The sequence below is a fragment of the Vespa velutina genome, chromosome 7, assembly GCF_912470025.1.
Source record: "Vespa velutina chromosome 7, iVesVel2.1, whole genome shotgun sequence".
In the NCBI taxonomy this organism is placed as follows: Eukaryota; Metazoa; Arthropoda; class Insecta; order Hymenoptera; family Vespidae; genus Vespa; species Vespa velutina.
The window spans coordinates 3435028-3450027 of record NC_062194.1 but is presented as its reverse complement, the minus strand read 5'-3'; the positions used below and the strand labels follow the sequence as shown (position 1 = coordinate 3450027).

The 15000-nt window shown below is 30.1% G+C and overlaps 1 protein-coding gene across 1 annotated transcript in view; it reads left to right on the top strand.

Moving 5' to 3' along the window:
• LOC124950603 (acetylcholinesterase-like) overlaps positions 1-15000 on the top strand; it is a 153857-nt gene that overhangs the window by 2902 nt on the left and 135955 nt on the right. The window lies entirely within an intron of this gene.

Genomic DNA, 15000 nt, shown 5'->3' with positions numbered 1-15000 from the left:
AAAGATCGAACTTACCCACTAATATCTAATTTTTATATAACTTACATTATATATATATATATAGATATATAATTAAAAAAAAATACATATGTATATAATTGAAATTAGTATCATTCTCCATTAAACATATATAGTAATTATACAAAGAGCTTTGTTAAATATATCTACATGTACTACGTTTCATGTTAAACATTCCTTACAATATGTGGATAATTAGGATTAGATAATGGAGAGACGAGTGTCTATCGTTGTTTGTAATTACGATCTCGCAGCAATTATGCAATTACCACTGTATACATATATATATATATATATATATATATATATATATATATATATATATGCATGTATGTATTCAAGATAATTCTCTGAATCCAAATTCAGATTTGCGAGAAACGTCTTTAAAGTGTCTTATCAATATTTTTCAACCCTTCATTCATTTTAACTTTATATCTAAAATCAATTCATTGCGATATTAAAATCCTTTTTCTTATATCTAACAAGATTTGCATAAGACTTATCGTATTTAAAATTAAATCACATGTTTCATCTTAGACAATTTGGAATAATAATGTTTATATGCCATTGTCAGATCCATTCATTTCAACTTGTACGCTTTTTCTAATACTAATAATAATTAATTATAATATTTATTTTTGACTCGATCGATGTTATACATATATATTGTATATATATTCATGGATAATGTGTATTTTACATGCGCGCATATATTTTAATTATACATAATTATTATGTACAATATTATGATTATAAATATTGTAGAAAGATTAGAATTTTAAAAGAGTATAGAAATTTTATACGAGTCATTGATAAGAACGAAAACAACAAAAAAAAAAGAAAACAAAAAGAAAAGAGAGAGAGATAGAGAATATTCAATATCATATCAAAATTACGTTTTATTTAATCTCTCAATAATATATACGTAATTAAGATAATTATACTTTTGATAATGTATAATTCGACATTTTCTCTCTCTCTCTCTCTCTCTCTCTCTCTCTTTATATATATATATATATATATATCATAATATCATAAAAGAATATATTAACTCGTATCTTCTAATATGAAAAGTGAAATGTTCTCGAGAAAGCTCTCGTTAGCAAACAAGCAAGAAAGCAAGTAAACAAACAAGCAAGCAAGCAAGCAAGCAAGCAAGCAAGCAAGCAAGTAAGAAAGCAAGAAAGCAAGCATACACGTTTCGACGAAAATAAACTCGTTTCGTATCTCGTTTCTTTCCTTTTATCTTACTTTTTTATTCCCCTCTCTTTTTCTCTCTTTTTTTTCCTTTTTTTCCTTTCCGAGATTAGGCTACTCCGAGCTGATAAATTACAAAAGCGTAGTCTAGTTGTGGTAGGTGGAATAGTAGGAATGTACATCGTAGATATTTACAAGTACGACATACATACATACATACATATATAAATACATAGAGCATATGTATACATACGTATGTATGCATTTACATATATACATACATATATTTGTGTGTGTGTGTGTATGTATACATATGTATATACATATGTAAGCTTATCTCAGATTTTCCGCCGGCAAGGTTACGTGCCGTTGGAAAAATCGTGACGAAAACTACGAGCTTTCGGAATAACATCGTGAATTTGTCATTACCGTGTCTCGTCCCAACTGACCGAGAACATACACGATCTTGTTAAGAGTTAGAGGTAACCGTCGCCGCTTTAATTCTCTCGTCCTGTTTCCATCTAAAACGAAAGCACACAGAACCTTTTCGTATCCGAATTTCATAGTCTTTGTTTAAGCTCGTTCGAGTCACATCGGATCATTAATAGTCGTTTCTCGCTTGGCGAAAGCTCAATTAAGCCCATCCCACACTTTTCTCTCTCTCTTTCTCTTTTTTTTCTCTCTATCTCTCTCTCATACACATTCTCTCTCTTTTTCTATCCATCTCCTTCTTCTTTCTCGTTGAATCTCTTTCACCTTTCTCATGAAATCAGAAGGCCCATTCTTTTTGCAAGAGCAATCTCATTGGAACTAAAACTTTTTCTTTCTTTTCTTTCTCATTTTTTCCCCTTCTCCTTCTCTCTCTCTCTCTCTCTCTCTCTTTTTTTCGATTTCTTCTTTTTTATCTCAACCTCTCTATCTGTCTATATGTCTGTCGGTCTCTCTCTCTCTCTCTCTCTCTTTCTATCCTTCTAGGAAATTCATCACTACTCGAATAACGAAGAGAGAGAGAGAGAGAGAGAGAGAGAGAGAAAGATTTATAATATTTGCGATCTGGTCACGTAATACTCTCGAACGGAACGATCCATGAATCAAAGGATAGGTTAATTAGCTGAGTTATAATCAAAAAAAAAAAAAAGGAAAAAAAAAAGAAAAAAGAAGAAGAAAAAAGAAAAGAAAAGAAGAAAAAAGAAAAGAGAAGGAAGAAAGAGGAAAAAGAAAAAGTCTTTTCTCCTCATTCTACTTGACTTCTTTTTAGATATTCTATCTATTGGTTGATATTATTTGTATTATTTGTAGAATAAATATGATGTAGTTAGATCGATCAATTTTGTATTTCCAATGAATAGAATATATATACATATTCTGTAGAATAATAATGGAATATATATGAATATATATATATATATATATATATATATATATATATATATATATATATATATATATATATATATATTCAATTTCAACATTTTGTACACATGTTAAGGATCCAAAAGCATCCTTACTGTTGTTGTATCTATTTTATCCGAATAAAAGCATTGAGAGTCAATAATAATTTATTGACAGTGATCAATAAGACGTTCGATACTTGACCGACCAGATATCATTAATGTATAATGTGTACCTAGATACACAGGGTAGACAAAAACTTTTCAAGCGATATTAAGGTATCAATCACTCTTCTTCGAAAATTTTTATCTTAATTTGTTTTTTTTTTTTTTTTATCAGATTGTCGCGGGTTCGAGAAAATTTTGGAGAAAAGAAAGAAATAATAATTAGCCTGAAAAAATTTCAAAAGAAAAAAAAAAAAAAAAGGAAAAATAAAGAAAAAGAGCAATTGATTCTTAAAACCATCTGAGAACTTTTTTTTTGGCACGCCCGATATATAAGCAATTTTATGTATTTTTATTTTTCTTTTCTTCCTTCTATTGAATAATTCGAAAACAAATTTTTTCTCTTTTCGATCGAAATAACAATTCAAAACTCCTTCAAAATTTTATAAAGAAAATTCCTTAATTTTTGATATATACCTAAGTATATATATTTTCGATTTGAGAATATGAAATAATTTATATAGAAAATTAATTATGCGATTTCAAAATGATAGAATGAAAGAAAATGATATGTTCATTCTCTTATCAATCGTATCAACGATGATTTTTGAAAATATATACTTACATTTTACATTTATATACATACTATGTACATATATAAATATATATATATATATATATATATATATTTTATAATCGATATAAATAAGATAAATTATTCAAGTATCTTATAAAATAATTTTTTAATAACCACGAATTTTTTTCTATTCTAAATTGTTTTATAATGAAATCATTGGAAATCATTGAATCATGAAATAATTGTCAACGTATAACATTTTTCAAATCTTTTGAAATTATGAAATGTAAAGTAGATGATTGAGAATTTTCTTTTCTTTTCTCTCTCTCTCTCTCTCTCTCTCTCTCTCTCTCTCTTTCTCTCTCCCTCTTTCTCTTTCTTTTATACACGTAATATACGAATACCTATGTACGTTCATTTAACAAAAGTGCTTTATGAACCCCTTCGTTAAGGGTCTATTCGTCGTTAATGGGATCGATATATAAGAACATTGTGTGTCGAGGAGAAACAAGGTGGTTATTTAAGTAGAGAGGACAAAAAACGATTTCGTTAAATTAGATTCGCCTTGTCTTTTATCTATTGGTCTCGATACGTCAATCCGATGTTCTGTTCTACCTTCGCAAAGAATAATTGACGTCGTTCAATAATACCGTGAGAGATTTGAAAGAGATGTGGATATATTCGTTATAACCAATGCGCAATCAAAATGGTTTTAATATAATATAAAAGAAAAAGAAAATTACCATAATTTATTCTTAATGAAAATATTGATCCGGTATAAATAAAAGAAAAGAAAAAAAAGAAAACAGAGAGGGAGAGAGAGAGAGAGAGAGAGAGAGAGAGAGAGAGAGAGAGAAATTCGTAAGATAATTAAATAAACACGAAACATAATACTTGGTACAATAATTATTAGCATTATAGTAATGATTAATTATGTTGATTATGGAAGAGAGAAAGAAAGGTAGAGAGAAAGAGATGAACATAATTTACTTCCGAGTATTATCCCGATATAGAAGGGAAATAAAAAGAAGAAAAAAGTGAGGAGAGGAAAAAAAATTGCAAGATAATCAAATAAATATAAAACACAATATCTATTAGAAAAATTATTATTACGATAATAATACTATATATATTTATATATATATATATATATATATAATATATATAATATATAGTAATAATAATCACAGTAATGATCGTATTACATTACTATAATGATCACATTACATTACTATAACGATAATAATAATTTTTATATCATGAAAAAGATAAATAGATAACTAGATAGACAAATAAAGAAAGAAAGAGAGAGTGAGTAAGAGAGAGAAAGAGAGAGAGAGAGAGAGAGAGAGAGAGAGATTCATTTCATCAAAGATGAAATCAACCATCTAAAATGAATTGCTTTTGAGTATTATGTAGTAAAGCGTGTTTTATCATAGTTCGAACGAACTAACTCTACTACTATCCTCTTTCTCTTTCGTATAGTCCGCTTTAAGCTAGAGACGGAACTGAGGTCATGTTAATTGATTGACGTTCCACGCCGACCTTCCCTCTAACAAGCAAGCGCTGCTACCTCGTTCTCGTTATTTCCGTATTCTCGACGCCTACGTGGTGCGCGCGCGTACATACATAGGTGCTTACTTACAAGAGGAAGAGGGAGGGAGGGAGGTAGAGAGAGAGAAAGAGAGAAAGAGAGAGAGAGAGAGAGAGATAGAGATAGAGATAGAGAGAGATAGAGATAGAGATAGAGAGATGTCATCGTTCCTATATAAATATCTATCATAGATATGTTAGAGATTTATGGGCTAGATTTTAACCTGTGATTTTTCCCATTCATGTATGATATCATTGTTTATATAAAATTTGTATTATACGTACATACGTATGCACATAAATAAATATTTGTTAGAAAATATTTGTTTATACGGATACAATATGCATGTAAGTAAACGTATTTACGTTTTATTTTTACTCGAGCAAGTAGAATATATGTATGTATGTTTGTATGTATGTATTTGCATGCGTTTCAACAGGCGGGACTCGTTTTATCAGAAAATAAAATATGAATACAACAAAGTAATAAAAGGTAATATAAAATATTAATCCAAATAAATTGGGACGCTATCTGTCAAAAATAAAAGTTACTCCCTTTCTTTCTTTTTCTTTTTTTTTTTTTCTCTTCTCTCTCTCTCTCTCTTTCTCTCTCTCTCCGGATAAAAAAAATACGGCAGGTTCGTTAAAGTTATTACGAATTCGTTTAAAGCTACCGAAATTTTGCAGATATTATACAAGCTGTTCTCGATGAAGCATCACATATTTGTATATGTGTGCGTATATATATATATATATATATATATGTAACGTGGATATCCTATCATCGTGCATGTGTTAATAAAGCTTTTATCGTTCGAAGGTCATTTATAATAAATTTTTCATTAATTTGAATATCTATGTAAAAATAAAAGCGTTTTCTTTCTTTTCTTTCTTTCCTTTTGTTTATTTCTTTTTTCTTTTTTTCTTAACTAGTAAATGTGATCATCTTTTATAACGAATGTCGTCGACATTAAATCATGACAATTGATTTCTCATTTTTAATTTTTATTTAACAATTTTTGAAAGCCCTCTCTCTCTCTCTCTCTCTCGCTCTTTTTCTCTTTCTCTTTTTCTTTCATTAGTAAAAATATCAATGTATAAACATTTTTTGTTTATATATATATATACATATTTTTATATAAAGTATTTTATGAAAGAAACATTTAGAAAATATTTAATATTAAATGATAATAATGTACGAGTACGAATCGTTTGATATTAATGTTGAGAAAATAATTTTTTGATTAATAGAATCGAAATGTTTTTGTATGCGTTCGCCATATTTTCAATCAATCAAATATTATGGCATATTGCAAAATATTGTAGATATTGTAAATCGTAATTTTACTTTTATTATTTCTCATTAATGCGAAATGAAATATGGTAAAAAGGAATTACTCGTTTTCCATAAATTAGCCTAGTAAATTTTATGCCCTCATCCGTCCGAACCGATATCGTTGGACTAAAGCGCAATTGTCGGTAATATTTTTGCAAATTGCTCGGTCGGCCGTATCTTGGACTAGGTCGAGCATTAACGAACGATGCTTTTAATTTCAATTTACGCGCAGGGCATACATATTTCAAAAGAACGTTAAAAATCTGAAAGAGAAAAAGGGAGAGAGAGAGAGAGAGAGAGAGAGAGAAATGGAACAATAGAGAAAGAAAAAGAGATGTAATTTTTATAAAATTATATAATATATTCAACATTAATATTTATTATTAATTCGAAGAATAAATTCTTTATACAATCTTATATTTAAATCTTCATTAATTTTATTCAATAACGTTTAGCATAAGAAGAAAATAATTTAACTCATTATTATTCTAATTTAAAGTAGGTATATTATTATAAGTATACGTGTAGACATTTCTTTATTTAAATACAATCTGATCAGCTGCAAAACTCGATTAGATTTTTTGCAAAAGACTTTTCCAACCCTAATCTTTCTTTAACTTTATTTCACATTTGTTCATTTTTATTGGTAATCTTAATATATATATATATATATATATATATATATATATATATATATATATATATATATATATAACGTTTATACGAATTTTCCATGAGATATTTTCAACGATTATGAAATAACTTTAAAGGGTGCGACCGGATTAAGATTAAAAAAGTGTGATCGTAATCGTAAACGAGGTTCACCAACGTCGCCAGTTATTATCGCCAGCAGGTGAAAGTGATATTTTTAATTAGTCCGTAGGTACACGTTTCTAGGGAGCTCGTTTCATCGGACTATTAGTCGTAATACATAATTAAAATTTGCCAGAGATGAAATGCAATTCATGCAGCACTCGTATTCGGGGTAATCGTAGCCACAACCAACGTTCTAGGTATATATATATATATGTATATATATATAAGAGAGAGAGAGAGAGAGATTCAACTCTGCGGGTATCTACAATCTCAGCTTACAAACCACATCTATCAGATAATTAAATGGGTCATAAGATGTTTTTTGGAAAGGAGCACTCCGTTGATTATTATTTTTTCTTTCCAATCTAAAAGAGCTTTTTTACAAAAGTTAGAGAGAGAAAGAGAGAGAGAAAGAGAGAGAGAAAGAGAGAGAGGGAGAGAGAGAGAGAGAGAGTCTATATGTATGTGTGTGTGTTCTTTTACATTGAGATATGTATCAAAATGATAGTGAAGATAATATTTATGTACGTAGAAATGTTAGTTAAGCCGTTGTTACTCTCAATAAATAATATTATATTTATATAACGTTGAGTATAGTGACGATTACTAATGATTATTTCGATACTTCAACCTTTGAACTTAGATTATTATATTTATTCGATCATTAATATGATATAGAGATTACTTAAATGTATTATATTTTACTTTTCATTATCATATCACGATATTTCTATTGCTCGCGTGATATTTAATCAGTGTTTCGATAAACGATATTAAGGAAAATTTTAATTAGAAGAGATATGATCGGTAATAATTATAATAAATATATATATATATATATATATATATATATATAAATATAATAATAAAAAAAAAAAAGTTATCTACGAAATCTTATTACTCGTCGATGTGAATAGAGTTCGTTCGATTAATTTATTATTCAATTAACCCGTTAATATTTTACTTATATATATATATATATAAGTATACTTCTGTTTTTTTCTTTTTTCCAATGATTTTTGTTCTTTCTTTTCAATGAATTTTTTCTTTTTTTTCTTTTTTCTTTTGACTTTTTCACAAAGAAAAAAAGAAAGAAGCTCGTTTTAATGCGTCGATCAACTTACATACGTACGCCTGCAACTTTGTTAGAAACAGGCTGTTATGAGTTACAACGTGCCAATAAATGAATTATTTATCACGTTTTCGCGTTGAGTTCGGCTTGTTGAAAATTACGAAGTTAATAAAGGTGTTGGATGCGCACGGGTAGGCGCCACCGAAGGTATGTAGGTAGATGGTATACACCAACGGCGCTTAGGGAAATCATGCGAGTATTCGCACGGATTTTCTGCTTCCTCCATAATTTATGCTACGCAATGGCACGAACGAAAGTCACTTGGTTAAATTGGACTAAAGTTACTTTCAAGCCATTATCGTTCTAACGTTCACCGTTTTATGTTAACCTCGGCTCACCCCTACCCTTCCCCATCACTCGCACGCACCCTTTTCCTTCCTACTGATTCAACGTTAAAATATTTTCAACGACTCGAGTGCGATAAAAGTTCAGTTTTTTTTTTTTTTTTTTTTTTTTTTTTTTTTATTTACCAAGCAGAAAAAAAATAAAAAACAGAGAGAGAGAGAGAGAGAGAGAGAGAATAAAAATCGAATATCTACTTCGAAATATAATTTCATTACTTTTCTCGGTCATCAGGTATAATATATACACACACAAATACACACATACACATATATATACATATTTTTTTTTAATCATTTGATTGAAGTTACTTTAATTAACCCTTTTGACTTGGTTGAAACTAAACGTGAAGTTAAGATATATGCCCCCCCCCTCCCCCCGATTAGATTCTTCTACCGCGAAATGCATTAAAAACGTAATTTTCTTCGTGAAATATATTTTTTTATAATATTTCCATATGGAAAATTGAATACAAAAGAAAGAATTTCCATCGCACGTATCTATCGAGGCAAACGAAGTTAATAAATATTTACTCATATTTTTTAAGTACCGTGGTAGGAGGGAATTAAAAAAAAAGTCGACCATAATGGCGGTTCTTCGGTTGAGTAAAATATCTAGGGACGTTTTCCTTGTAGTAGAGTTTCATTTCAAAAAAAAAAAAAAAAAAAAAAAAAAAAAGAAAAGAAAAAAAAAAATATAAAAAAATAAAAAGAAAAAGAAGAAGAAAAGAAGAAAGAAAAGAAAAGAAAAAAGAAAAATGACTTTTAATCGGAAGTCTATTGTAATAAGCGGCTCATATATAATAATTAAAACACAGTTAACAACATAGAATATTATCTATCTTGGTCTGTTGGTTAGATCGCTATGAAAATAGCAAATTCGCAAGATATAAAACTTATCGATTTTTCGGCTTGACTCTAGCACGTTGAACGATCCTCAACTATGTCGAAAGAAATTGTGGTGACCCGAGAATCTTCACTTAACCGTGTCATGACCGGAACTTAGAGAAGAGAGCTCGACGTCGACGACGATCTTATATCCTAAGACTGTGAGGAAGAGATAGAGCGAGAGATAGATAGAGAGAGAGAGAGAGAGAAAGAGAAAAAAAGAGAAAGAGAAAGAAAGATAGACGAAGATAGTAGGTGAAGTAATACGAAGAAGAAGAGACGTCAGTCAACCTTTAAGAGAAAATAGGAAACGTGTGGTCTATTTTTTTTTTTATTCCCATTTTTCCCCTGTACCTTTCCCTCTCTCTCTCTCTCTCTCTCTCTCTCTCTCTTATGTCTTCTATTTCCTTCTCCATTCCTTCTCTCAGCAACTTCTTGAAGGTGAACTTCGACGGACAGGAGAATGTCGTGCAGCGGAAGTCGACTCCACTCTATCCGATTTCGAAACGAAAATTGAGACGTACGTACATACGTACATACATACATACATACATACATACATACATATATCTATGTAAGTACGTACACAAGAAAATAAGAAACTAGAAAGGAGCATCCTCAACGCACATTGCTTCAAGCTTGTTTATCTACTGCCTTTTAGAACTTTGCTCTTTCTATCTTTTCCTATCTCTCTTTCTCTTCTTTTTCTCGTGATCTATTTTTCCTTTTAAATTTCTCCTCTCTCTCTCTCTCTCTCTCTCTCTCTCTCTTTTTTTCCTTTCTTCATGACATATTTTACTTACTCTCTTCATCGCACTTTACATAACAATGCTCTAAAACGTTGGTTCCTTCTATTTGATCGCAATATTTTTTTTCCCCCTTGTCCCTCTTCTCTGTTTGTTACTTTTTTATTTTTTCTCTTTTCTTTTTTCCTTTCCTTTTCTTTCCTTTCTCTTTTCTTTCGCGACTTTCGTTTATCTATTTCACGCACCAATACGGCGCACACGGCAAAAATCTACAAACTTTTGTACGAACTTTGGGGTTGGTTGGTTGGTTGGGGTGGGACGGGACGGAGGGGAGGGGGAGGGGGCCGGAGATGGTTGGAGGAAAGGGAAGAAAAAAACATTTTTCTAAAAAGTCTCGAAAAAAGTATCAATCGATTTTTTTTGGTATTTCTTCCTTTTTTTTTTTTTTTTAGTTCATTCTCGCGTCTTTGTATTTTAATATTATAGAGTCTCTCTCTCTCTCTCTCTCTCTCTCTCTCTTCTTTGTTATCGATAAAGAAAATTGATCTGCTCTATAAAATAAAGGACGCTATTTGTTTATCAGTTTTTAGATTGTTTTCGCAAATCGCATTTATTTTTTTTCTTTCTTTCTTCTTCTTCTTCTTCTTTTTCTTTCTTCTCTTTTTTCCTTTTTTTTTCCCTTTTTTTTTTCCTTTTTTTTTCCTTTTTTTTTTTATGCAGAAGAAAGCTAGCTTTGTTTGCGTCAGTTAATAACATCGTTTTACCTTTAAAAGAATCGTGTTGAGCTATCAAAGGCACTCGTCTCGAGTTATTAGGTTATACTGAATGAAAAAAAAAAAAAAAAAAAAGAAAAGACCGTGTAGGTTCGCGAAACGAATTATGAATAAAATATTTCGATCGATCGGCTATCGCGGAACGATTTTACGCGACCTTGAACTTTTCTTCCAGATTGCCTTCGATTCGACGGAGGTCGAACGATCAAATTGAACTAAGAGACCTCATATTTTAGTGACCTTGTATTTAAATGAATACTTCTTTTTTTTTTTTTTGTAGTAAATAATACCGATGCTACGTTCGAATTATAAAGAGTCAAATCTTTTTACTTTTTTTTCTGTTTTTCCTTTATCCCGTGATTTCAAAGTTATCTCGGTTAGAGGGATACGCATAAGTTAGCGAAAACGAGATTAGAATTTAGACGTAGACAGGGACGATTTATATTATTTCTTAAGAGGTGATAGGGTGTGGGTGAGGAGTGGATTAGGTTGGAAGTCTTAAATTCGTCGAAAATTTATGAGTTTGTACGTTTTATTATTTTTTTTTCTTCATTTTCTTTCTCTCCCTCTCTCTCTCTCTCTCTCTCTCTCGTTAATAATTATCCATTATTCGCGAGAGCAAGCCTTATCGCGATGATCAACGTTAGATAGTATTATAATTCTTGATTATATCTTATTTCTCGAAGTATTCCTTTTCTTTGTCACTTTTCTTCGTCATACTTTCGAGAAAAGAAAAAAGAAAAAAGAAAAAAAAAAAAGAAAAGAAAAAAAAAGGACATTAAAAACGCTTACGTTATAGAGAAATTTATTAATTAAGGTAACACACGTAGTCGAGAACGGGATTTAAATAATTCGTTAGAAACATCTATGACCATGTACTTCTTTGAAATTGTTTTTCTTTCTTTAGTTTTAACGCGTACAACTCGAGTAGCTTTTTCCGTCTCTGAGGCGATACCATTAACCCTAGAACAATGGTAATCCTTTCGGAATGGTACCAAGCAGCTGGGAGTACTTCCCGATCCAATTTTCGTTCCGGTAGGAAAAAGAGAAAGTTAGAGTAGCTTTAGTAATCCCGACGAATGAACATGTTCACGCGTATACGAATAGTTGGATAAGTATACATGTGTAATATGATATGTAATATGTATATGTATATATATATATATATATATGTCTATGTAGAAAGTATTTAACTGTGATACGTCAAGATTTTATTACAGTGTCTCTGAATGATTTATCTGCAATTTTTTTTCTCCTTTTTTTCTTTTCTCCCTTTTTTTTTTCTTTTTTTTCTTTTTTTTTTTTTATAAATATTTATCAACGTTCTTTTTAATAACAAAATGTTCTCTCTCTCTCTCTCTCTCTCTCTTCAATTTATTTTATTATCAAATGTCATTTCTTTTTATTTATTTATTTATTTCTTTTTTCTTTTTATTATATTTTCTTTTCATTTTCTCTCTAATAATCCGCTCATAAACCTCGACGATGAAAATGCAAATACTGCAGGCGATCTCTCAATGAGATAGAGGAGATTATTACTTGTTTGGATAAATACTCGATAGCAAACATAATACATTCGTTCATTGAAATTTTAGATGATATTCAATCTCGAATTCAGTAAGTAACAGAAGATAAGTTATTGTATTAGATGGGAAAGTGAAGAAATATCTCTGTTATTAGCTTTAGACCATTAGATTTATGATAGTCGATGAATAACAATAAATTATTTTACAATTTTTTACGATAAAACGTCTATCGTTATATTCGTTCGTATTATTTTCTATGCGATTAAATGTCGCCAATAAATAATATAATGAAGGATGCAATTGATTTTATCTTTTTTTTTTTCACCTTTTTTTTTTTTTTTTTTAACCTACGACTCGCATTATTGATTTTATCAAAACTATTTCAAACCAAGTAATCGAAGTAATTTATGTACACACATATATATATATATATATATATATAAATATAAAGTCATCTTTTATGCTTGCCGTTTGTATTGTACTTTAATATGAATTGGAAATAAAAGAGAGAGAGAAAATATTATATATTTCGAGTGGATGACATTGATATTTTTATCCTTCGATATGCTAACAACTATCGAGCTTCTTTGATCGTTCTCTTTTTTTTATCAATTATGTATGGAAATAATTATAAATTTTAAATTTAAATATTTATACGTCGAAAAAAATTTATTAAATCGCTTATCTTTCATTTTCTTTTTTTTTCTTTTTTTTTTTTTTTTTTTTTATCGTTAAAAATAAAAAGATAATTCTTTCAATTTGTCCGCTTTGAAAAAATATATACAAGTGAGATACATAACATCTAGATAAACATTTACACATTTATTATTACATATTTATCTGTATATTTTATCCGTCTATTAAATATGTATAAATGAATTATGAACGCATATCATGCGTTTTATTACGTGTGATATTTAAAAATTTCAATATGCAATTTGAAAAAATAAGAAAGAGAAGACATAAATATTTGCAAAAAAGATTTACTGATAATTAAAATTATTTGAGATGCTTTTGATTTAATTAGAGACTTCCTTTATATAAATACGTACGAACAAAAATATTCAAAAACAAACTCAGCGTTTAATTATAAAGTATATATATAATATTAATATATCTTGTACTAACATCAATATTCATTTGCTCGTTGAAAGTAAAGCTTTCCTTCTCTATAATAAAAAAAAAAAAAAAAAAAAAAATTATTTTTCAATTAAAAGCAAATCTAATATTTCATATCAAGGGAAAAATTAAAACGAGTTGTTTCTTAATATTCAATGATTACGTTCGATATATTTGACTGTAAACGTTCAATCTGTTCATAGAATCGAAATAACTTTGAGAAATATTTAATAATGGCTGACATGTGAAAGGAGCGAAGAGCGAAAGGATTAGATTGCCCATAGCTTTTGAGAGAATGATCCTAATTTATTTAACGGCAGAGGGAAATGTGTGTGTGTGTGTGTAACTAGCACGTACGGAAGTGAAGAAGAATTTCAGAAGAAAACGGTCTATGTTCTTTTTCTCTCTCTCTCTCTCTCTCTCTCTCTCTCTCTCTCTCTTTCTCTTTTTCTGGCTCTCTTTTTCTCTTCTTCTTTTCTTTTCTCTTCCTTTACGCCCCTTCCTGGCATAATATCAGGTCGGAAGTGCAGCTTGGAGAATGATTTGCATGCGACGTTGCTCGCGGAATTTTAAAGAACAGGAGAAAGTAGCACCTCCATCGCCACCCATCCATCCACCCCCCACCCCCGCCCCGCCCCACAACCCCATACTCTCATACTTTCTTACCTACCAGAGATCCCCCCTTCCAGTCTCCCTCTCGACCTCGCACGACCCATCACTCCTACGTTCCCTTCAAGCCTCCAATTGAAGATGCAGGTATGCGCGCACATCTTTAAAGTACTCGTACGCGCGCCAACTTGGTGAACACAACTTGAAGATTTGTCTGGCTTGAAAAAAAATTAGAATATTATGCGTTATGAAACGAGAAGAAAGAAAGAGAGAGAGAGAGAGAGAGAGAGAGAGAGAGAGAGAGAGAGAGAGAGAGAGAGAGCAAAAGGAAAAAAGAGAAAAAGAATTATAGAACGAGAAAGAAATGAACGTTTTCGTCTTAATTTCGATTAAAATCCGAATGATTGTATTACTAGCATGATTTCACGTTAGTAGAATAGAGATGTTTATTTAAATTCCTTCAAACGAATTATTTTATTATTTTATTATCGACGAGAAATGGAAAAATGCTTTTTACCCTTCTTTCTTTCTTTTACTTTTTTTTTCGTTTTCCTTTTTCTTTTGCCGGGGTTTCTTGTTTGTTTTTCTTTTCTTTTTTTTCTTTTCTTTTTTTCCCTCCTCCCCTTCACCCCTTTCCCCCCCTCCCCCCCCCCCCCTTCCCAAAAGAACGTTTACGACCGAGCACGTAGAAACATAGAAATCTGTTATTTCTTTCTTTTTTTTTTTTCCTTTCCATCTCAAAACAAGCTTCGCTTTAAAAACAATTCTTTGTT